Source organism: Micromys minutus, assembly GCF_963924665.1.
Source record: "Micromys minutus genome assembly, chromosome: 4".
Classification (NCBI taxonomy): domain Eukaryota; kingdom Metazoa; phylum Chordata; class Mammalia; order Rodentia; family Muridae; genus Micromys; species Micromys minutus.
The window spans coordinates 52,150,859-52,177,101 of NC_137973.1; the positions used below are offsets into that span (position 1 = coordinate 52,150,859).

General features: G+C 37.6%; 1 protein-coding gene across 1 annotated transcript in view; it reads left to right on the forward strand.

Moving 5' to 3' along the window:
- Window positions 1–26,243, forward strand: part of DPYD (dihydropyrimidine dehydrogenase) — an 878,881-nt gene that overhangs the window by 585,698 nt on the left and 266,940 nt on the right. The window lies entirely within an intron of this gene.

The window sequence follows — 26,243 nt, forward strand, 5'->3', positions numbered from 1 at the left end:
TCTTTTAAATTTTTATTGTGTTATAAGTTAAATAATTGGGAAATAAAGTCAACTTAATAAAATTTGCATAGGTTTAAGAAATATGAATATTCATCTTTTTGAAGGAGAAGGAACAATAGTATTGTAGTTTATTAAAGATTTCTTTTCAGTTCCCTTACATTTCTCTCTCTGAAGCATTTGAAGAATTGAATGAGGTCACAAGATAACAAAGTATGTGGCCTAGTCTGTATATGGAAATAATAAAAATATATAATGGGAAATAAAAAATAGGAAAAACTGAATTATCTCAAAGTTTTCTGTACTCATGTACAGAGTATTCTGTATATATTGAGTTATTATATCAAAAGACTTGAGGCAGCAGAAGCTTATTTCATCACATATCATTGATACTAATACATACATATATAAATGCACACACATATACATACATATATACAGGCATGCATACATATTTACACATATACACATATAATTAAGAAATAAATGTGTATAATTAAAATACATGTGCTAATGATTGCTAGATACATTTTAGGAATGTTGAATGTGGAAAAGGACATTTTCTTTTTTTTCTCATTTTTGTACTAGATATTCTGTATTTACATTTGAGATATAAATACATTCCCCACCCCATTCCCATCCACCTCCCACTCCATTTGCCTTCCCAGAGGTGCACTCCATTCTTTTTCTTTTTTATTTTAAAGGAAAACTATTTATTGTTTAATTTCCCAACATTTTGTGGTCATGTGGAATTCTTGTTTTTTTTGGGGATTTTTTTAATTGAACAACTTTATTTTAAAAAACAGAGATAACTGTACAGATTTTAAAAGCATTTTTGCATAAAAGTATATGAATACATTTTTGTCAGTACTTGATTTTTTTAAAGGTTTGGTAGTATGCCTCAAAGTCTTACTAGTTACAATGAGCATAAAGTACATGTAAAACAAGATGTAACCTAAAAATAGTCAACGTTTTGGTGTGTAAAGGTTAAGCATAATGATTTTTCATTTTTTTGCCTTTATTTTTCATGAATTTCATATAGTCTCTAAGTTGTTTCTGGGGTGTTCAGAATTTTCTGGGGTTAGTATCCAATTATCAGTGACTGCATATTAGGTCTGTTCTTTTGTGACTGTGTTACCTCACTCTGGTTGATATTCTCTAAATGCATCTATTTTCTTAAGGATTTCGTAAAGTCATTGTTTCTGATAACTGAGTAGTACTACATGGTGTAAATATACCACAATTTTTGTATCCATTCATCTACTGAAGGACATCTGGGTTCTTTCCAGCTTCTGGCTATTATAAATAGAGATGCTATGAACATTGGAAGTGGAATAACTGGATCTTCAGGTAGTACTATGTCCAATTTTCTGAGGAACCACCAGACAGATTTCCAGAGTGGTTGTACCAGTTTATATCCCCACCAACAGGGAGAAGTGTTCCTCTTTCTTCACATCCTTGTCATCATCTTATGTCATCTGAGTTTTTGATCTTAGCCATTCTGACTGGTGTGAGGTAGAATCTCAGGGTTGTTTTGATTTGCATTTCCCTGATGACTAAGGATGTCAAGCATTTCCTTAGATGTTTCACTGCCATTCAATATTCCTCAACTGAGAAATTTTTGTTTAGCTCTGTACCCCATTTTTTAAATAGAATTGTTTGATTCTTTGGTGTCTAACTTCTTGAGTTCTTTGTATACTTTGGATCTTAGGCCTCTATAAGATGTGAGGTTGGTAAAGATCTTCTTCCACTCTGTTGGCTGCCATTTTGTTTTCTTGACAGTGTCCTTAGCCTTACAAAACTTTACAATCTCATTAAGTTCAATTTGTCGATATTTGTCTTTAGAGCAGGAGCCATTGGTGTTCTGTTCAGGAAACTTTCTGCTGTGCCTATGTGTTCTAAGGTTTTACCTACTTTCTCATCTAATAGTTTCAGAGTACCTGGTTTATTGTGGAGATCTCTAATCCCCTTGCACTTGAGCTTTGTACAATGACTTAAGAAAGGATCTATTTTCATTCTTCTGCATGCTGAGTACCAAGTGGACCAACCCCATTTGTTGAAGAGGCTGTCCTCTTTCCATTGAATGTTTACAGGTCCTTTGTCAAAAACCAAGTGACCATATATGTGAGTGCTCATGTCTGGATCTTCTATTCTTTGCATTGATCCACATGCCTATCTCTGTACAAGTATCATTTGTTTTTCACACAATTGCCTTGTAATATAGCTTGAGGTCAGGGATGGTGATTCCCATAGATGTTTTCTTGTTGTTTAGGATGGATTTCATTATTCCAGGTCTTTTTTATTCCAGATAAAATTGCACACTGCTCTTTCCAACTCTATGAAGAATTGTGTTGGAATTTTGATGGGAATTGCATTGAATCTGTAGATTGCTTTTGATAAGATGGCCATTTTTACAATGTTGATCTTTCCAATCCATGAGCATGGGAAATCTTTCCATTTTCTGAGTTCTTCCTTGATATCTTTCTTTAAAGATTTGAAGTTTTTATCATACAGGTCCTTCACTTGCCTAGTTAGTCACAACAAGGTAATTAATATTGTTTGTGACTATGGTGTAGGATATCATTTCCCTAATTTCTTTTTCCCCATGTTTGTCCTTTGAGTAGAGGAAGGCTACTGATTTGCTTGAGTTAATTTTATATCCCGCCACTTTGCTGAACTTGTTTGTCCGCTGTAGAAGTTCTATGGTCGAATTTTTGGGTTCCCTTACATACACTATCACATCATCTTCAAACAGTGATGTTTTACTTCTTCCTTTCCAGTTTGTATCCCTTTGATTTCCTTTTGCTGTCTAATTACTCCAGCCAGGACTTCCAGTATTAAGTTGAATAGGTAGGGGGAGAGTGGGCAGCCTTGTCTAGTCCCTGATTTTAGTGGGATTGTTTCAAGTTTCTCATCTTTAAGTATGATCTTGGCTATTGATTTTCTGTATATTGCTTTTATTATGTTTAGGTATGGGCCTTGGATTCTTTTTCTTTCCAAATCATTTAACATGAAGGAGTAAGGAAGTTTGTCAAATGCTTTCTCAGCATCTAATGAGATGACCAAGTGGTTTTTTTCTTTGAGTTTGTTTATATGGTGGATTATGTTGATGTATTTCCATATATTAAACCATGCACACATCCCAGGGATGAAGCCTACTGGATTGTGGTGAATGATCGTTGTGATAAGTTCTTAGATTTGGTTTGCAAAAATTTTCTTGAGTATTTTTGCATCAATGTTCATAAGTGAGATTTGTCTGAAGTTCTATTTCCTTGTAGGGTTTTGTGTGGTTTAGGAAAGAGGGTTATTGTGGCCTTGAAAAATGTGTTAGGTAGTGTTCCCTCTGACTCTATTGTGTGGAATAATTTGGAGAGTATTGGTATTAGGTCATCAATAAATGTCTGATAAAATTCTGCACTGAACCCATCTAGATCTGGGCTTTTTTGGTTGGAAGTCTTGTGATGACTGTTTCTCTTTCTTTTGGTGTTATGGGATTATTTAGCTTGTTTACCTGGTCCTGGTTTAACTTTAGTATCTGTTATCTGTCTAGGAATTCATGCATTTCTTCCAGATTTTCCAGCTTTGTGAGTATAGGCTTTTGTAGTAGGATCTGATGATTTTTTGAATTTCCTCAGTTTCATTTGTTATGTCGCCACTTTTCTTTCTGATTTTGTTAATTTGGATACTATCTCTTTGCATTCTAGTTAGTCTGGCTAAGAGTATCAATCTTGTTAATTTTCTCAAAGGACTAACTCTTGGTTTTTTTTGATTCTTTGAATGGTTCTTTCTACTATTTGGTCAACTTCTGTTCTGAGTTTGATTATTTAGTGCCACTTAATCTTTTGGGTGTATCTGCTACCTTTTGTTCTAGGGCTTTCAAGTATGCTATCAAGTTGCTAGTGTATGCTATCGACAGTTTCTTTTTGGAAGCACTCAGAGCTATAAATTTTTTTTCAGTGCTGCTTTTATTGCATCCCATAGTTTTGAGAATGTTGTGTTTTCATTTTCATTAAATTCCAGAAAACCCTTAATTTCTTTCTTTATTTCTTCTTTTACCATGCTATCTTTTAATGGAGATTTGTTTAGATTCCATGTGTATATCGGCTTTTTGTTGTCTTTGTTGTTATTAAAGACCAGCCTTAGACCATGTTGATCTGATTGGTTGCATGGGAGTATTTCAAACTTCTTATAACTATTAAGGCTTGTTTTGTGACTGATTATATGGTCAATTTTGGAGAAGGTGAGGAGTTGTGCTGAGAACAAGGTGTATTCTTTTGTTTTAGGATGAAATGTTCTGTAGATGTCTATTAATTCCAATTGGTTCATAACTTCTGCTTGCTTCACTGTGTCCTTGTTCAGTTTCTGTTTCCATGATCTGTCCATTGATGACAGAGGGGTGTTGAGATCTCCCACTATTATTGTGTGGGGTGCAATGTATTTTCTGAGCTTTAGTAGAGTTTTTTTTTTTTTATGAATATGGGTGATCTAGTATTTGGAGCATATATGTTAAGGACTAGGTGTTCCTCCTGACAAATTTTCCTTGTAATGAGTAAAAGTGTCCTTCCTTATCTTTTTTTGATAACTTTTAGTTAAAAGTCTACTGTATTTGATATTAGAATGACCATTCCCACTTGCTTTTTGGGGTTGTTTACTTGAAAGTTTTTTTCCCAACCTTTTACTCTGAGATAGTGTCTGTCTTTGTCTCTGAGATGATATATGCAGCAACATGCTGGATTGTTTTTATAAATCCAGTCTGATAGCCTATGTCTTTTTATTGGGGAATTGAGTCCATTGATGTTAACAGATATTAAGGAATAGTGTTCGCTTTTTCCTGCTATTTTTGTTTTTAGAGGTAGAATTGTGCCTCTGTATCTGTTTTTTTTTTTTTTTTTTTTTTTTTTTTTTTTTTTTTTTTTTTTTTTTTTTTTGGTTTTCTTGCTTAGTTATTTTTTTGTTTTTACTGGATGTAGTTTACATCCTTGTATTGGGTTCCTTGTATTGGGTTTTCCACCTATAATTTGTTGTAGTGCTGGATTTGTGGTCAGATATGGTGAAAATTTAGTTTTGTCCTGGAATATCTTTGTCTCTCCATTTATGGTGATTGAGAGTTTTGCTTGGTATAGCAGCTTGGGCTGACACATTTGTTCTCTTAGGGTCTGTATGATGTCTGTCCAGCATCTTCTAGCTTTCATAGTCTCTGTTGAGAAGTCAGGTGTGATTCTGATTGGTCTGCCTTTATATGTTCCATGACCTTTTTCCCTTACTGCTTTTAGTATTCTTTCCTTGCTTTGGGCACTTGGCATTTTGACTATTATGTGTCAGAAGGAATTTCTTTTCTGGTCTAATCTATTTTGTAGTTCTGTAGGCTTTTTTTATGCTCATGGTCATCTCATTTTTAAGGGTAAGGAAGTTTTCTTCTATGATTTTGTTGAAGATATTAACTGTGCCTCTTAGTTGATATTCTTCGCCCTCTTCTATTCCTATTGTCCTTAGGTTTGGTCTTCTCATTGTGTCCTTGATCTCCTGCATAATTTGGGTTAGGACCTTTTGATTCTTGCATCTTCTCTGACTGTTTTGTCTAGGTTTTTATTTTGTCTTTGGCCCCTTAGATTCTCTCTTCCATTCATTGTAGTCTGTTGGAGATGCTTGCATCTGTGACTTCTGATTTCTTTTTTAGGTTTTCTATCTCCAGGGTTGTCTCTTTTATTGTTTTCTTTTTTGTTTCCATTTCCATTTTAAATTCCTTCTTCAATTCGTTCATCTCTTTGGTTCTGTTTTCCTCTAGTTCTTTGATTTCTTTGAGTGTTTTTCTTGTTTTCTCTTTAAAAGCTTCTAGTTCTTTATGCTTTTCCTCCCTTTCTTGTTTAAGGATCTCTATCATCATCTTGAGGTATGATTTAGGGTCTGAGTCTTCTTTTTCTGGAGTGTTTTGCATTCTGATGTTTGCTGTGATGGGAGAGCTGGGTTCTGGTGTTGCCAGATTGTCTTGGTTTCCATTGGGTAAGTTATTTCGCTTTCCTCTTGCCATCCTTTTGTCTGTGATTATAAGTGGTCTTGTCAGTGATTGGTTCCTGTCTCTCCCGTGTACCTTGCCTTTGTCCCGGAATCTCCACTATCCCAGGTGGCAGATGGCCTGCGTGTTTAGTCCGCAACACGGGCCCTCCACGTGAAACCCGAGTTTCTACAGCAGAGTTCCTGCTCCTCTGAACCAACATCTTGGGAAGGGGCACTTTGTGAGTGCTTGGCCCAGACCTCTCTGCACCATGGCTAAAGCAGTGCAGTCTCACCAGGCCTGTGTCCCTGGATCTCGCCGTTCCTGGTGGCAGAAGTTAATGTTTTTTAATAACTGTTCTTTAAGAAGAACATAAGCAGTCTGGCCGTATTTGAATTTACCTTTAGCATTTTTTCTCTTTTTACCCTCTGGTTCCCACTTTTTTTCCCACCATCCCTCAGTTCCTCTGTATACTCCCATGTTTGCAGGTTAGGGAATGTGTACTCATTGTGTGGTCAGTGGAGGGTTTAAGAGCTATTATAAATGGATTGCCTTTATACTACTCAGAGCCCAGTGCATGGCTGTCTGCGCTGTCAGAGCAGGCTGAATGCTTCCTGCATGAAAGGAAACACAACACTGCTCTAATGTGGGATTTTATCTAACAAATAATTCTATTTTATAGCACATTTTCTTTTCCTGTTTTGACTCATTTAACTCGGCTTTCTCACAGATATTTGATAAGTGAAGTTTTTTCTCTGAGTGTCCCCTTATATAATTATCATAAGTTAAATATACACAGGTGAGCATAAATATACAATAAATATAATTATAAACATATAAAATCTAAATATACATTATATTTACATATATATAAATTTACATGACCAAAACTAATTAAATTTATGATCACATAAAAGTATAATCTCTCTTAAGGCATCTTACTAATGAAATGTGCATATATAAAAATAATCCCAAGCTGACCTTGATATTCAACTTGCATGTTCCCTGCCAGGTGAAACTTGGCATATAAGCTTTTATATTCATCAGCTGTACTAAGGAGGTAAAGTCATTCTCCCTCCACATTTTTTCCATTAGCCATCAAGCCACTTGCCCTCCTGAGGCATAGATATCTACCTCCAAACTGTAAAGTTTGAAAAACGTAATCTCTGAAATCTGTACCGTTCTAATGTTCTGTGAGCATGGACATTTTAAATAGTAGCCTAATCAGTGATTTTGAAAATCCGCTAAAAAGGCAAATAGTTGTCATTACGTTGTTCATAAAAGCAAAAATAAGTAAATAAAAATAAACCACCAACAACTAAACTTTCACATTTTTTATTCAACATAAACTGGTTCTTTCACATTTATTCTCTGTTTTATAGAATAGACACATCGAAGTCTCTGTAGGAAGATGAAATTGGGGGGAAGCACCAAAATGTACATGCAATATATTTATATCTATAGGTATGCACCTGTGATGAGGCATAATGTATACCCAGAGGAACAATGACCTAAAATGAATAATGCCTAGAGCAGTGTAGTATTATGAAAGTTATTTAAAACTTCTGAAATGGTTAACACTGGATTTTCCTTACAAGCTTTAGATGGTGATTTATTATAGGTAACACAGGAAAAACCATTTGGTTGTTGGCATATATTGGGCTGAAATGAATCTTTCTTGTTTAATATCATCAAACACTGCTTATTCTCTAATATTCTATTTGATTTGATAAATGAAGTATGAGGATGAAACCTTTAAGGTATGAGATGATTGCATGCCATGTACCATGCCCTGGTCTCAATCCCCAACACAATAAAAATAACAATAAATTTATGAGATAGATGTTGTAATGTTTGTGATCTAGGCTACTTGGAAATCTGATGTCAGAATATTGTGAATCCAAGCTCATTCCAAGAGCACAGCCACATACTACTCTCCAAATGAATGCACAGAAAAGTCAAACTAATGTCGTTAAAACTAAAGTTGTTCACTAAAGCCACAGTTGTTTAGCCATCTTGTTCTCAAAATGAAAAAATAAAGCCCTTGACCATTTACCTAAGTGCCTTGGGTTCTAATTTTTTAAATGAAAATGTCTGCAATATTGCTGTTCAAGCAATTTGAGAACATGGTCTTACTCATGTCAAGTGTGCTTCAAAGGTCAAAGTTGCACTGCACTTGTGATAAAAATCTCTACTTTGTCTGGCAACCTTCAAAGGAGGTTGTGTACCCTTGTACATGGATTCCAGCTCTCACAGCAGGTCAATGGGTACCAAAGTCCATACTTTAATTGGCACACTGGCCAGGGTATACGAAAGGCAATGAGAACAGCTACTAGCGAGAAAATACTCCAGTTTCAACATTAAAGGTAGTAACTGATGACTTAACTGCAAGACCAGACCAACTTTAACATCTTTCATCATTCTAAATCCTCCTTTCCCATTTTTTTATTTATAAAAACACAAGGAAGGGCTTGAAAGATGGCTCAAAGGTTAAAAGCACTGATTTCTCTTCCAGAGGTCATGAGTTCAATTCCCAGCAACCACATGGTGGCTCACAATCATCTTTAATGAGATCTGATGCCCTCTTCTGGTGTGTCTGACTACAACAACAGTGTACTCATAAATAAAATAAACAAATCACACACACACACACACACACACACACACACACACACACACGCCTGAACCTTCAAGTTCCTTCTCCTGGGCATGAAGAAGACTCTGTGTCTTAGCTTTCAAATTTAAAGATGTCTATAAGTTTTACAGTTATACATGTAAGTATATTTCCCACAATATTTTATACATTTTATATCTAATTAAACTATAATCACCTTTATATAAAACAGTCCAATTTTCACCTTTGGAAGTTTTACACCTTTCCCTAAGCATTATTTCTTAAAACAAACAAATAAACAACAACAACAACAAAACAAGCCAGCAAACAAACAAAAACCCTTCAAAATTCTTTTCAAATTACATTGAACTTTTCACGTTTATTCTACTGAATCTTCTTGCCAAAGTTCAGAATGGTCCTTAAGGAGATCTGTGAAAAAAATTATTCATGTTCTTTTTAATGCTTTTACAATTATTTTCAACACAGTATTTGGACCAATAATCCTTTCTGGTATTTATGTCTTTCATAATGATACAGAAGTGAGTGTCTTTCAAAGACAGGCAATGTCAGGAACTAGAGCTCTAGTAAGCTTTTCTGATTTAACTTCTAGTGAACACATACACAATCCCTTGGAAATTATTATAACTCCTTACAAGGAACTACTTTGTTGTTACTCATGTACGTTGATAATTTTTCCCTTCAGCTATGACATTTTGTATGGAGCTGAAGGGAGCCTGAAGATTGATCTTTGTCAGTCCCTTATGTACAGGATGGAACTGGCCACAATGAGATGTTTGATCTGTTTTCCCTCAAACTATCAAGGCCCAGAGTTTTGGTTTCCTTCATATTTGCCTCTTCTTGGGTAAATTGTCCAGTATTTCTCATTGTTACTGAAGAGCATCCAGTTCCATGTGTGAACAGAAAAAAACAAATGAGTAAACTACCAAAACTACTTCCAACTGTCCTCTTTTGTCTACTATTCTGTCTGTCCAGAAGTCATACCTTTTGTCTGAAATTATCCACAGGGAAACCAGTGGAAAACCATTCCTGGGCCCAGTGACATCTAATTTATGAACTGATATGTGTTATCAGTCAATCAAGTGCTCCCTGAAAATGGAAGAGAATTAAGTGTACATGACAATGGAATTAGGAACCAGATTTCTGTTCTTGCTTGAATCTGTGATGATGCAGTCTTTGGTTCCCTGCCAATAAACTTGTTTTCCCCTTTCTAATCCTCAGAGATGTTACAGTACAGTTTTGTCCTTTTCCTGGTAGGTTTTCTACTCTCTATTGCTTTCAATACCGTCCATAGAAGTTCTTGACAAAAACTGCACAAGTATTTCAGAAGATTTAAATGGAAAGTTCCACCATGGAATTGTAATTGGAGGCAAGACTGTCAAGCTTCCCAGGCAGGTCAAAGGGCTGAACAAAGGTGATAAAGTCCATTCCCAGCTGCACCAACATGCTACCACACAGTATCATGCATCCCCCTATTCACATATGATCTTTGCAAAATTTCCAAACACATACATAGAGAGATGGCTTGGCAGTCAAGAGTGCTTGCTTTAAAATGATGAGGACCAACCATTGTTTGTATCCCAGCATGCATGCAACAAGCTGCATATCCCATACTGCCTCTGACACCAGCTCTGAAGCTTTATAGTTTTCCTGCCAAATTGAGAAAATGCAAGCCCAAGGATTAGAAGAGATCTTCCTTAGAGGGGAAGACAACCTATAATAGAGGAAGACACCCAAGGCCCTGCTTTGGCCTCTATGCTTGTATGTATAGGTATAAGCACATGTATATAAAACACACACACACACACACACACACACACACACACACGAAAATACACACACACACACACACACACACGAAAACACACACACACACAAACACACACACACACACACACACACACACACGAAAACACACACATGAAAACACACACACACACACACACACACACACACACGAGTCTTAAAGTAATTTCCAGGTCCTATCTGTGACTCATCCTCTACAATAATTCTGTCCTCAGGAAAACTTACCTTGGGAAGTTTTCATGATGGTAAAAAGTAAGCAAGCAGGAAAATGTTTACAAGTAGTGAATCTTAAAATGTTCAGCATCTTAAATGATTATTACTCCAGAAAAAAAAATAACCCAGAGGGATACTTTGACATTTCCCCCAGGATCTGTTCTATGTCCAAACTTAATTTGCATAAAGCTTTATGTTTATGAAATAATGAAAAATCAAGGAAAAGCAAGGCCTGGTTTCTGTTTCAGTCTGCCAAATTTTTTCCATAAGACATTAACCACAGAATATTCTTCTCTCCCATGCCAGAGAGCAGATGTCTGTCACTAGGAAGAGAGTCCAAAACTGAGAGTGAAGACTGCATTGCCCCAGATGTGCTTGCCTCTCCCCTGGGAAATAAATCCTTCCTCCAGCAGCTGGGTTAACAGACCTTCTTTCTCACACAGCACATTGTCCTGGGAGCTATGACCAAAGCCCTGTTTGAATAAGGTCCTCATTAAGCATCTGTGGAGGGGACAATATAAAGATACTTCTTTTAATGCCAAAAAATGACAAGCCTCAATCTTTCCTAAATTTTCCAGAGAGTAGAAACTTGGAAGCTCTGGTTGAGAGATCTAATAGATTAGAGAGCTGAGAGTAAGAGCTATTGGGAAATGCAGCCCAGGGTTCACTGGCTGAGCTCCATTTGCTTTTGACACTAGTCTGGGAGACAATGAAACCATTCCTTCTTCTGCCTACCCTTTCTCCAACTGTAACTCCTACAAGTGATATATTCGAAGCTATATATGGCAGCACATATGGATAGTCCCTCCACTAAGGAGGCAGAGCTAGGAGTATCATGACTTGAAGCTTATTTCATATCCATAGTGAATTCTTGTTTCAAAAATAAAGCAGTTAAAAGGTTGGAGTGGAGGGTCCGAGAGAGAGAGAGAGAGAGAGAGAGAGAGAGAGAGAGAGAGAGAGAGAGAGAGAGAGAGAGAGAGAGAAGGAGAGAGGGAGAGAGGGAGGGAGGGAGGGAGGAAGGGAGGCAGGGAGGCAGGGACAGAGAGACAGAGATAGAGACATACACAGAAACAGAGACACACAGAGAGGCAGAGAGAGACAGAAACAGAGAGACAGAGTCAGAGATACTGAACAACCTGCTTCCTGTGATGTTTAATCATGTGCTAATTGACATGCCTCTGTACGATTTTAGTCCTGTGAGTTGACCTGCTAAATGCAGTCTGAGGCTGGTGTTTGGGGATAGATAACCCTAGGAGATTCCCATGAAACAACTTTGGTGAACTTCACAAGAAACATGAAGGAGGCCCGTGTACTATGGTTGTCTGGTAGGACTCCTGAGGTCCAATTCTGATGGCTTCCACACATAGGTTTACTCTACTCGCTTTTGTTTTCCTTGTTGTACAAGCCTGTTGATGGGTTTTTAGATCAATGATCCTCTTGTTTATGAGGAGTCAAAATGAAATATTTGCTTTCTGCTATATTATGTTGTTTAACTTGTTATTTGACTTTAATTCTCTGTTCTTTGCACAGATGGGTGTGCCCTGTAACTAGATAACTCCAGGAGACCTTGGAGATCTTAAAGAGCCATTTAGGTAGCTGGCGATAAGTTGTCTAAAGCTAGTAGTCTATGAAATTTTTAATTACGGTTATTAGTGTTTGTTAATGATACACAAATGAATGCTTCTTTTAAAAATTACAAACTTTTAGGCAAAAGTGGCACCATTTCAATATAAAGTATTATTGATTTTTATGGCCATCATCTGGTACTAAGAAACATTATATTTAGGTACATTAATTGATGATTCATCACAGAGTGAACTACATGTGTATTTTAATAATTACCAGCATATATATATATATATATATATATATATATATATATAGTTATATAGTGTTATATATAGTTATATATTGTTATATTCCAGAAAGAACTAGAAAAAGCACTCTAAAAGGTCTTGTATGTTACTCTTAAGTAGATGTTGTTAATGCCAAAGTGTGTTAGAGAAACTGAGCCAGGTTCTTTATCTGTCTTATTATCATAGCATCTGACAAAATTATAAAAGTCAATTAAAAAAAAACACTGTTGGCCTAAGGTGATAAAGACAGGAGATGGGGGAAGGAGTGTGAATCTTAGCTTATGATTCTATGACCACACGCTCCAGAGTATCACACCAGACAGATCTATAACAACAAGACGGGTTAGGAACCATGCAAAAAACCACATCCTTACATTCTGATGATTAACAGCAGGAAGGACTACTTGGTCATGAATTCCAATTATTTCAGAGTAGCAGTGGAGCTGGGAGACAGGGTTGCTTTAGCTGTGTAAAAAGGCTCCAGACTACAGCAGACCCATCTGAAAACAAACAAAATGTAAATACTATACAAATTTAAAAATATGAAACCTATCACATTTGTAACTTTATAAAGATGATAAATATGGGGCAGAGTGAAATGCAGTCTTTCCAGCAGATAATAAATCGAGAAGTACATTTTGCAAAGAGTGGCTGTTGGGAAACAGGGCCCCTGTGATATACATCCTCAAGGTTACCTGATACAGAGCTTCCATGGTGAAGAAACCTTGAGTTTATTCAGCTAGCTTCTGTTTGTGCTGGACATTATGGTAGGCATTTCTCTCATACAATCCTAGTTCTTCCCGAATTAATATGGAATAGAAGAAGAATCTTTTGCCTTAAAAACAGACTGAAGGTACAGTAGGTTGCTTCCCACTGAATCTACAAGAGACCGATTTTGACACGTGGTAGGTGTTTAGCAAAGTATTTGTTCAGACAGATGAGGGAATACTTGGCTGAGCCAGTGAGTGAACAAGTAAGTGAATCAACGCAGATGCAAATATTTTCATGCTGTCATCAGTGAGAAGATACGGTTCAAGGATGTCTACTAGTGTGGCTGATTTCAGAACTGTTTGGTTCTATTGTTCTGTCCTAAAGAGGGAACTCAGCATTTCTAACTAATTTCTTTCCTATAACCATAGTAACTTATTTTTTGCTTTTTCTATTTCTGTTGCCTATTTCTCCTTCAGCCAGTTCTCATGTGATTTCTTCAGTGTTTCTGGAATCCTTCTGAAATGTGTTAATCCATAAGACCCATCTCCTGACGGGGGGAATCTCCTTCTCATAGAGGACATCTTTTTGTTTAGCAAGAGTAGTATATTATATGCATATGTACACGCACGCACACAAACACACACATACACACACATTTTGTAGAAGAGACATCAAAATGTAAAACTATAATTTCCTCTCCATATTATCCTACAAGGTCTTCACCAAGGTCTAAAAGAGAAAGAAAGTACACTGCAAAACCTGTCCTCTAGGGGACAAAACAGGTAGAGTTTTCAAGTGTGCCCATGCCCATGGCAAAGAAGCAGAGCTATTCTGGCTTACAGATGTCTCTAATGGTGCAATGGCTTCCACCTACCAAAGTCTAATTGCTGGTTAAGCTTTGACCCAGGAGCTACTGCATTTACTCTTCCTAGCAACTTTGTGATCGAATTAAACTATAATCTCCCTTTACATGTAGGAAACGTCCTAGGCAAAAGTAAAAGGATAGCATTGCAGGATCACATAAAGCCCAGATCCTGAATTATCTGGGCTCATGTGCCTGAGCTCTTGACTTTCTTTGGGAATAAATGTTAAGAAGGTGATTGGTGGCCTTAGCTTTTATCCCGGGAGCTGTCCACCTTATCCTTTCACATAGGACATGCCACTTGAACTCCAGTCTCAATGACAAGGTTAGACCGGCTATTCAAAGAGCCCCAGAGATCCTCCTGTCTCTGCTTCCACAGGGCTGGGATTACAATGATTATAGTACAGCTTTTGATGTGGTGGGTGGGGGTCAAACTCTGGTCCTCAAGTGCTCATGCATACAGGACGGGGACTTTACAGACAGCCATCTTCTCAATCCCGCTGTACACACATTATACATGTATTCACTCCCCCAGAATAGTGCTGCTGTGCTTAAGAACATGGTCGGAGTTTGTTAATTAGACTTGGAATGTAGCCGCCAGACAGAGTGCTTGACCAGCATGAATGTAGCCACAAGTTTAATCCCTAATAGTGCAAAATAAAATAAAATATTTTTTTCTATATGCTGCTACTGATTACAAAGACCAGTATCATGGTTGTTATTAACAAGAACAACAGCAAACCCACTACTTCAGAACTAACAATAAGAAACAAAGGCTTGCAGTACGTGTCCAAACTGCCACCAAATTCTCAAGAAGTGCATATGGGCCTCAGGGCAAACGTTCTCCTTTCTCAGCATATGCTTGAAGGGCTATAAATAATCTAATGATCAGAGACATTATTAGGTTGTAAAAATGTAAGATTATAGAAGTCCTGAAACAAAACAAAATAAACTACCACCAAAAACAAAATAAACAAACAGAAAGACTCTGATTTTAAATATTGTCTCCACCCAAATGCAAAGAGAACTTTTGGGCCAGTGAGATGGGTTAATCCGAGGTTCCCATAGAGGAAACAATGAATTGATTCCTGGAAGTTTCTTTCGGACCACCACACGCCACCTGCTCTTTGCAAAGTATGCGACCATCCTAACACATCCTACTTACTACACATGTGGACACACATGCATGCATGTCTGCACACACATACTAATAATAAGTGAAAACGATGTTGAAAAGAGAATACCCAACGTTCAAAAAATATCTAGACTTGAAAAAAAAAATCCGATTTTTTCTAGCCATGAGTGTGACTTGACCAATTTCTGATTTTATTTTATTTTTTTAATCCATCATTTTACTTTTTACATCAGAAGCCACCCCTACGGCTCGGTCGAGGAGGATTTAGACCCTAGGAAGCGGCATCAGGCAGGCAGTGGTTGATCCTTTGGAACCGGGAAACCTGGGCCACAAAAGCCCATGGAGGTTGTCTGAGAGTGAAGCCCCGCTTTTGTCCACAGTAGGAAGTATCGCTTCTGCAGAGTCCAGCCCAGCTCTTTCTGCCCTGCCTGCCAGTCCCCAGCCTGCCCGTCTACAAAGGGTGGATCATTAAGCCATCCAGGCAGTGGGGAGTATTTTCAGAGAGTTGTTGCCCTTTCCAGCAGCCTGGCAGCGAGTGACCATAATAAATTATGCACAGCTCTGCGAGACCATGACACCCAGCGCGGGAGGAGCAGCAGGGGTGGCTGAAAATCCATTATTTGAAATTTTTGTTTCTTTTTCTTACGAGATTCCATGCTGCTCCGCTTCTGTCATCTCTCTCCTTCTCTCCCCCCCATCCATTGTTTTGAGGGGTTTGTGTCTGACAGTTCTTTTCTAAGGCCGCTTTTGTCCCTTTTTGTTACCTTGTTTCTGCCTTCTCCCCGCACCCCCTCCCTTCTTGATCTTGTGTGTTCCAGCCTCCTTTTCCTTCTCTGTCAGGCGTTTGCCTTACTTTCCTTTCTCTCCCCCTGCCTTATTGTCTCACATAATACAGACAAACAAGATCTCTTTTTGTCTGCACTCTTCTGCATGGTGTTATGGAGTTGTCGTTTTTTCCCCTTCAGGATAGGCATGCTCACTGTAGGAGCTATTCATTCGAGTCCGGAGAATTCCAAACACATGTCCGGAGGAGTGCCAGGGCTCCTGACAACAGAAAACAATCAAACCAACCAGGAGAGTCGTTCATTGAAAACAGCGCAGACCTATTTGTGCCCTGCAGATCTGCTCCTACAGCATCTGTTCACTACAGACCTCAAAAGATCCGGAATGATGAACTTTTCTCTGAGAATAGGACTGCTCCGAAGAGCCTGTGCTCTCACAGACCCGATCCCCTATTCATCCCACCCTTAGCCTTCAGTCCCTGACTAGCATCTGAAAAGACAGGTCCAATGGATTAGCTTCTGACTCAGCTCATTCCCTGTTTGAAGATGAAGCAACTACCACATCCCACGCCAAGGAGATTTCTGGTCTGGGCAGTCATTCCATTGACTAAGCGCGTTTTTATGGTCTTTGCTGCATTAACTCTGCCCTCTCCCATTCTTTTCATTCACCTGAAAACTCATAACATGGTAGGTAGTCTGCGTCCTAACTCCTTCGTGGTCTCTCATTGGACCACAGTCCTACATTATAGTTAGTATTACAAGACGAATTTTGCACTTTTCTCTTTGAAGTCAGTGTTAGCTTGGGAAGTTTTAAAACTCCTTGACTGTGAAATACCCAAGAGCATGTCAGATTTTCCAGCGCCATTTCTGAATCGCTATGAATATATATCCATAACCCCAACCAGCAGCTTCTGATGTGGTGTGGTCAGAAGACCTTAGCAATGCTTTTAAATCAGCTAAATTTAATTGAGTAAATTTGATGAACATATTTAGAAAATGTTAGAAACATTCATCGAAATATAAATTGAACTCTTTTTTTTACAATTGTTCAACTTATTGATCGATTTTTTTATCTGGCCAATCCTTCCATTGGTGAATGTGGTCTCTCCAAATCACTTTTCAATTTGATCTTCTGTTTCTATTTGATTTTCCTCCTTACCTGTTCTCTAATGTATTCAAAACTCACCATTTTTCCTAATTATGGCTCTACTTTTGTTACTATTATAATTACTAGTTTATATTAATTGCTCCAATAGGTGAGTCTCACTGTGATGTTTTCACTCATACACATACCAGTTTTAGGTCATAATTACACTCATGCTGCACCTGGAGATGATCCAGCCCAAACTTGTGAACTTGAGGGCAGACTCAGGTTTGCATGGAGCCCACAGAAGGCAGAACTACATTGGGTTCCTTAGAAATGGAGTTCTCGGCATTTGTAGGCTACATGATGTGGGAGCTGGTATTTGAGCTCTTGTTCTCGCACAGAATGGTCAATCACAAAGTCATCCCTCTAGTCTTCCTTCTCTTCAATTGCTAGTTGTTTTTGAGGGGGTAGGAGGAGAGTGAAGACCAGAGACAGAAGCCAGTACCTTCAGAATGATAAGTCAGCATCCTGCCATTGAGCTATGTCTTCAGCCCTTTTCTACTTTTGGAGAAAAGATATCTACCAATTGCATAGCTGAGCTTGAACTCCATTTGTAGCCCAGACAGGACTAGAACTTCTGACCTTCCTTGGTCTGCCTTCCGAGTAGTGGGATTACATGCCTATGCCACCAGGCTTGGCTGAGTTTCTTAGCTTCTTTCATGAGCATGCTATCACTGTTCTTACTAGTCTTGTACTTTTGACATCATTCCTTAATGCCTCCAAATTTCTATGTAATCTTCCCTTCATTCATCAGGATGTTTGCTTACTTATATTTTGGGTTTCTTTACTTTGCTTGACATTTCTAATCTTGAGTCCTGACTTTTTCCCATTATCCACATTTGGATGAAGGCAGACCTTGGTTTCTTTAATAGCATTTTTGCATTTGCATTGAGAACAACATATTTTACTTTTGCCTGTTGACATTCAAAGTAAACTCTCTTATGTGGGATCCAGAGCATTTTCATCAGCAGCTCAGATTTCAGGTACAATAAAATGCTCAGTTTTCTCTCATGGATAGCATACTTCTAGTTCTTAATTACTTGGACAAAAAGAGAGGGCAGAGCCAATCTAAAGCTCTGTGAAGATGTCTGTGAAACTGAAGGACATAGTAGATTGAAAGTAGTAAGTTAATGTGGTAGCCAGGGCATTGATATTCTTAAGTATTCCTCAGGAAACGTACAGTGTAGCACAGTAAAGTGTGAGTCCAAGAGACTCCATGAAAGTCATAGTTGGTGCCACTGGTCACCACTGTTTTTTGTAAGCATAGCCTATGGTGCTCCACTCATGTTGTTGCAAATTATTTCTACTTTACACACCTCTTCTGAAATTGGACACTAATGGTTTTGGGTATGGGATGAGTCTCTCTCTCTCTCTCTCTCTCTCTCTCTCTCTCTCTCTCTCTCTCTCTCTCTCTTTCTGTGTGTGTGTGTGTGTGTGTGTATGTGTGTGTGTGTGTGTGTGTATGTGTGTGTTTGGGTAACTCACTTGTGCAGGTTCATGGGGCAACCAGAGATTGACTTGAAGAATCTTTAATTGCTATTTCTTCTTACTCTTGGATAATATCTTCTTAGTATTTTTTGAGAATTTTATACAGTAAATTCTGAACATTTCATCAGCCTCCTCTGCCCAGTCTATACTCACCCCCCTCATTTACCCTCCAAAGTCATCTTTTTTTTAATCTTCTTCTTGTTTTTTTTTTTTTTTTCCTTGTTCTTCTTGTTCTTGGTCTTGTTCTTGTTCTTCTTGTTCTTGGTCTTGTTCTTGTTCTTCTTGTTCTTGTTTTTGTTGTTTCTTCTTCTTCTTCTTCTTCTTCTTCTTCTTCTTCTTCTTCTTCTTCTTCTTCTTCTTCTTCTTCTTCTTCTTCTTCTTCTTCTTCTTCTTCTTCTTCTTCTTCCTCTTCCTCTTCTTCTTCTTCTCCTCCTCCTCCTCATCCTCCTCCTCCTCCTTCTTCTTCTTCTTCTCCTTCTTCCCTCTCTCTTTCCTTATCTCATTGAATTCCACCTATGTTTCCCAAATAATCTTACGTATCTATCATGCCCTGGAGTATGATCAGTGTAAGGGGCCCACACCCTTCAAAAAAAGAAATCTTCCTTTCTCAGCAGCTATCAAATGCCAACATCTCTTCACCTAGATCCATCTTATTTATTGAGGCAAGATTCTTTACTGAATTCCTCACTATCTCAGCTAAACCAGCTGACCAGCAAGCCTTCAGGATCTACCTGTCTCTGTGAACCCCAGTGCAAGGATACAGATGCATAATTTTTATATGACTTCTTGGGATCGAACTCAGGTCCTCAGACCTGTGCAGGAAAACTGTGCACATTATGCCATTTTTAAGGTCCTGAGCATTAATTCTTAACCTGCCCCTTTTAAGACTATTTTGAATCTTCTATTGCATTTCCATGAGTCAGCAGAGCCTATGTGAGGTATACTCTCAGGAACAATGACTAGCTTTCAAGTTAGTCTATATAACTGTCCTGAACGACCACTTTATAAGTCCCTCTCTTCTTTCATTTTGTAACCTAAAGCCTCAGTAATAGAAATTAGTACTGCTACATATTTCCATACATATGACATTTTCTTCTGTTTTTAAACATTTGAATTTATTATGATTGTGTGTATATACTTGGGCCAAGCCATGTGTTGGAGTCACAGGACAGTTTTAAAGCTGGTTCTCTCCCTTTCCCTTTAAGTGAATCCTGGGGATTAGATAGCAACTGCCATTACCTGCTTGGCCAACTTGCTGTCCTCTTGTCATTTTTAACACCCCACCTGCCATCTTTAAATCTAGCCTCTCAGATAATAATTAACCAATTTTTTGGTTCATTTATTTCATTGGTACCTGCAGCCTGTACTTGTATTTTACCTGGAATTTGTCAAAAAGTTGAACTGACTACAAAACTGTCCAGTGTTCTATGTGCAAGAAAAGATACTGACATATTAAAGGCAATCTGTATTGATGTGCCATTTGTATGTACAAAGGAAAACAAGTAATTATAGATATTCAGATTGTGTTTAAGATTTTGGTTGTATTGCACATTAACTTTTATGTTAGGAAACTATTCAAGTACATATTCTCTACTAAAACTCATGGCTTGAGAATCTACTCCTTTACTCTTATTACATGAATCCCAGTTTGTACTATAATAAAACTTAAGTTTAAAGGGGAATTTAATTTCCTTCATGACTTCCTTTCTTCTCTTTGCTCCCCTACCCATATATTCTTAATTCTGTCCCTTCCAGCCTCCTACCAAAAAGCTTCGCAGCTCCACGGTGGGATTTTATTTTCCTGGCTGAATTATTGAATCATTTTCTCCAGCTTAACTTATTTTTATTTATTCCATTGTATATATTTTTTCTCACAAGCTGCCGTATCAGTATCATTTTTTTACTTAGCCACATTTTCTCTTTTTTGTTCAATTTATGAGCATTATTTATTATGCATATAGTGTTCTTCCTGCAGGTATGCCTGCATGTCAGAAGAGGGCACCAGATCTCATTACAGATACTTGTGAGCCACCATGTAGTTGCTGGGACTTGAACTCAGGACCTTTGGAAGAGTAGTCAGTGCTCTTAACTGCTGACCCATCTCTCCAATCCTTTACCATTTTTCTTTAGGAGTTGGCCTTATGGTTTGGATTCTGGTAGAACTGTCAGGAAATCTTTTAAGTAAGGATTTGATAAATTCATTTTCATTGTTGATGAAATAGCGTTGATGTTTTTTCAGGGTTTACTACATGCTAGGAAATATATTAGCCTCTTTAGATATATCCTATTACTCAATTATCAAATGATCATCCATAGGAGTTACCATATTACCTCCATCTTTACAAAAACACGTATGTAACAAAATCATAATATGGCAGAAAATATCAAACTACAGTGGCTAGCTGCCAGCTAGCCTGCTTACCTGGCCTGCCAATTAGTCACAACTTCTCTGAAAACTAACATGGGATTATGTTATTTTATTATATGCATATACACATTAAATTGCAATGAATATGTCCATGTTCATGTATGCACAGGCCAGGAAATGATTGTCATTATCTTCCCTTACAGCTGGTTAACAAACAACTAAAGATAGAGCCTGTCACTCAAATAGAAGCTTGCCACTAGGGATCTATCTATGTGTGTGTTTGTGTGTGTGTGTGTGTGTGTGTGTGTGTGTGTGTGTGTATACAAACATATATATATGAAAAATTTCCAGGAACCAGGTCTCTGTGTTATTCATTTTGAAGTTCTCCATGTTTCATTATAACACTAAGACTTTTGCAGATTCAATGCCACAGTGATTATGGATGAACCTTCCATATGATTCTGCTACCTAATGTGCATGCTATTATTATTTTGATCCTGGATACTGGAAGAAGGAAGGCAAGATGTCATAGCTACACAGTTCTTCCTTCATAGTTACATAGTTCTTCCTCTTTTCCTCTGACCAAATACCATAGCAAAAGCAGCATATTAAAAAATTTAATTTGGACCTCAAATTTCTAGTGGGTAGTAGGTTCTATCTGTGACCATTATGTTGAAAAGTATACACGAGGCAAGCAGGCATGGCACCTGAGAGTTTACATGTTGAGACAACCACATGGATGCAAAAAGAGAGGTTAACTTGTAATGACATGGACTTTTAAATTCCAATGCTCACTCCTAATGACAAACCTCCCCAAGACCACTCTTCCTAAACCTTCTCAAACAGTTCCACCAACTGTGATACAAACACTGAAATATATGAGCATTTTTGGGCTGTGCACATTCAAACCACCTTCTGAGCATAGAGGCCATAGGTCCTTTCCAAGTGGCCTTTTCTAAAAGCACTTCATTCTCTTACACATTTATATTTGCCTCATCTGTTGGATTTAAACACACACACACACACACACACACACACACACGCACAAACACACACACACAGGGATGACTTGGCCAAGCAGTTAGTTATTTCATTTTCTGACTCTAACAAACTCAGAATTTTTAATAAATATAACCAAAGAGCTTATGTCTTTATTTCGAATTACAATCCAACAGCATTTAATCCCTTGTTATTGTTTTGTCAGACTTTTAATTGAATTATTCAAAATGTGAAACAAAAGGCAACAGTTGTAGATAGCACAATACTATGAACAGAATTACCAGAGTCCCGGGAATTATTAAAGAGGACATTATGTTTGTTAATCAGGTATTTAATTTTGCCTCTGTTTGTTGATAGAAAACATCCTCTTGGAAAGAATTTTCTGAAAACCCTTAATTGTGACAATGCCTTCTTAACATCCATGAATGTATTATATAAGCCAGAGCTGTTTGTAACCTAATTAGAAAAAAAAAATTCTAATTTCCATTTTAACTGTAGAATGGCTAACCAGCATTCCAGTCAAATGGTACTTTAGTGTACACATCCTTGCTTTTCCACACAACTAAGAAGGTCAGCATTACCTGAAGAGCTGAAGCTATTCCAGACTGGGAGGAAGAGGGGTAAGCAGAGAGGAGAAAGGGAGAGGGGAAATGGGATGAGGGATGTAGAAGCAGGAAGCTGGAATTGAGGCTGAAAGCAAGGAAAGAATGGAGCACATTTAAAATAACTTTTTTATTTTATGAAGCCAACATAATGGTGATGTTGACAGGAACAATTAAAGCCCAGCTGTAGTCACGATCATAGATGCAAGAGATGGAAGAGAGAATCTCGAGGGCCGAAGACAACATTGCAAACATAGACAAAACAGTCAGAGAAGATGCAAAAACCAAAAAGCTCCTAACCCAAAATGTCCAGGAGATATAGGACACAATGAAAAGACCAAACCTAAGGATAATAGGAATAGAAGAGGGTGAAGAATATCAACTAAGAGGCACAGTAAATATCTTCAACAAAATCATAGAAGAAAACTTCCCTACCCTTAAGAATTAGATGACCATGAGCATAAAACAAGTCTATGGAACTCCAAATAGGTTGGATCAGAAAAGAAATTTCTCCTGACACATAATAGTCAAAACGCCAAGTACCCAAAGTAGAGGAAAAAATATTAAAGGCAGTAAGGGAAAAAGGCCATGTAACATATAAAGGCAGACCAATCAGAATCATACCCGATTTCTCAACAGAGACTATGAAAGCTAGAAGAGCCTGGACAGACATCATGCAGTCCCTAAGAGAGCACAGGTCCCAGCCAAAGCTGCTATACCCAGCAAAACTCTCAATCACCATAGATGGAGAGACTAAGATATTCCAAGGCAAAGTATCAACCAAAGCACTGACAAGACAAGTACACATACAGAAGGAAGCTGACACAGCACAAGCACATGAGGCAGATCCACAAGGTTGGGTTGACTTTTCAAAATCAGTTCATGTAAGTTATTCCTGTAACAGGATTAATGGGAATATCATATGATTATCTCAATGATATAAAAGTATATATATTTTAAATTCACCTTCCCTTCATAATTTATAAAGATTCTGAAATGGCTCTGAGGGTAAGGGCATTTAACTCTAAGCTTTACTACCTGAGTTCCAACTCAGGAATCCATATGGTAGATGGAAAGGACCAATTCTTGCAAGGGTGGGGGTCAGATTCCTGGATTGTGTGGTGGCATGCATAATAATTAAGGCAATACTGTGAGGAAAGTCAATTGGAAAGAACTTTCTTAAATGATCAGACATTTGCTAAATGTCTCTACTACGCAGCCGGCTACATCTGAAGTGAATGAAGTGTGAGATGTCCTTCATTAAGATCATAAATGTGTTCAGTGTCAGCAACAAACTCATCCATTCTACTTTTTAACAGTCACAGTGTAGCAAAACTAGACAAAACCAGTTGACAATAAAACACACATATTAAAAAATTAAAAAAATGTAGCCAGGAAATTTTAATACTATTCCAATGTCTTCTGATTAAAAGCACACAAGGCAAAATATGTTGAAATATGTGTATATTTGGAGGGACAAGAATAGACAAGAGACTCTGCAGTACAGATGACCAACTGATAATGAAAGGGCTTGTCTTGTTTCTATTCTGTATAAGACATTTTTTACCATCAACATCAGTTAGAAAACAATCATTTTTTAAAAGCACTGGATTAAACATAGGTAGCATTATATCAACCAAGATAAGTCATAAAACTCATACAAATACTCAAGTCCATATTTTCATATGGTGGTTTCTATCTGGGATATTATTACAAGCTAGTGGAGATTGTTCAACTATTAAGCAAGCAGTGGGAGAACCCACCTCTGTACAAAACCTGACTTCAAAGAGTTTGACATAATTTTGTTAGGCATGAATAAAAGTCTTTAGAAAATAATATTGAAAATGTATTATTGGCTTTACAAGAATCTATTTTAAAAAATGAAAGAGAGAGCTACATATATATATATATATATACATATATAGATAGATAGATAGATAGATAGATAGATAGATAGATAGATAGGTAGGTAGGTAGAAAAAGAGAGAGAGGAAGAAGAAGAAGAAAAAGACCCAAAAATCATAACATAAAGTTTGATAATCTCATAATCAATAGATGTCACAAACAGGGGCAGCAATATTGCTTGGTGGTTAAAGTCACCTGTTGTTACACTCTACTCGAGGTCTTGAATTTAATCTGCAGGACCTACCTGGTTGAAAAAGAACCAATTCCAGACATGTGTCCTCTGATTTTCATTGCACTCTATGACACCCACATACTGCCCACACATTCAACATTTTAAAATTTAAAACAATGAGGAGAGTAGACATAATAAAAAATATTTTTCTACAAAAACCTGAAAAGAATATTATTACAATACATGCCTCTCTTCAAGTTAAATAAGAAAGTATTTGTCATGAAAATAACCAAAAGTATTAAACTGTCCATTCATAAAAGAGAGAATAGCAATATTGAAGTGAGCATGAATCAAATTCCAATTTATAATAGAAAAAGTAAAAAAAAACCCTTATAAACATGAAATATTATATGAGACCGAAAATGAACACAGAAAAACTATAACTAAATCTTTAGGGCATGATACCTAATTGAGTAGTACTTTGAAGAATAAGCAATAGCCATGTATGTGCGTGCATATGTGTTATAAGATTGGATGTCAGGCTAGGTATGACAGAAACATATATAACAAAGCTTTTGAAGTGGCAAGTGAATGATATCAAAACTTACAAATTATACATTTATATGTCACCCATATTATTCTCTATTCACTTCACATTCTAAAAAATGTTGCAACCTTGTGTCTGGTGATCAACCTTCAGGGGAAAATGAATACACAGACTAAGAGCAATTGAAGTCACTGCTTCTCTTGTGCTTCTTAAGGCGCTTGCATAATGACTGGAAACAGGCATTCCGGATCTGCACTGCTGCATTGGCTCCCCCATCTCACAGGAACTTATAGGGAGAGGAAGGGAGGGCAATTAAAATAACTCTTCCTCACATAACACAAGTGACTTAGCTCCCCTTTTCCCCTTTTCCTTTTCACCTGTACTGGAAAATTGAGCAGATGACCGGTACTCTGAAAAAAGGAATATGTTTGTAAACAGACCTGCAACACACCCCCTCCTAAGCTCCCAGATGTTTCCCTTTAGTGGATGTGTCTCACATTCTCAGGCACTATTGTCTGGTGTAGGATTCTAACTGGCTGGAGCAACTCCCCTTACGTTAAGGTTTTGAAATTGGGCTTCCTCAGGCTCTGTTTCTTTCTGTTTGTTTTGTTTGGGTGGAGATTTAAAAAGCATATTTGTGGGTAAGCTTACAAATGGAGAAACATTTTGAGGCTGTGTGAAGAGAAAAGGTATTTGAACCAAGGTGGACAGCAGGATTCTGGGCTGCTACTGACCTGAAAACAGGCAGTATGCCCAAAGCATTTTCCTTTAGAGCATAGAGCTGTGAGCATCCTTCATCTTCTTTTTGCACATGTGGGTTTTCAAGATGAGTTCTCATGATTCATGATAAATTGGGGCAGAGAGCAATTCAGGGAAACAAATTTTTTTTTAGCCAATTAATAAGAACTGCATGCAACCTTGAATAAAAACAACAACAACAACAACAACAAAAAAGGATAGACAATTCAAAGAGGCAGGATTACAAATAGCCAGTAAACATGAAAAGGTATTCACCCCAGCTGGTCAGCA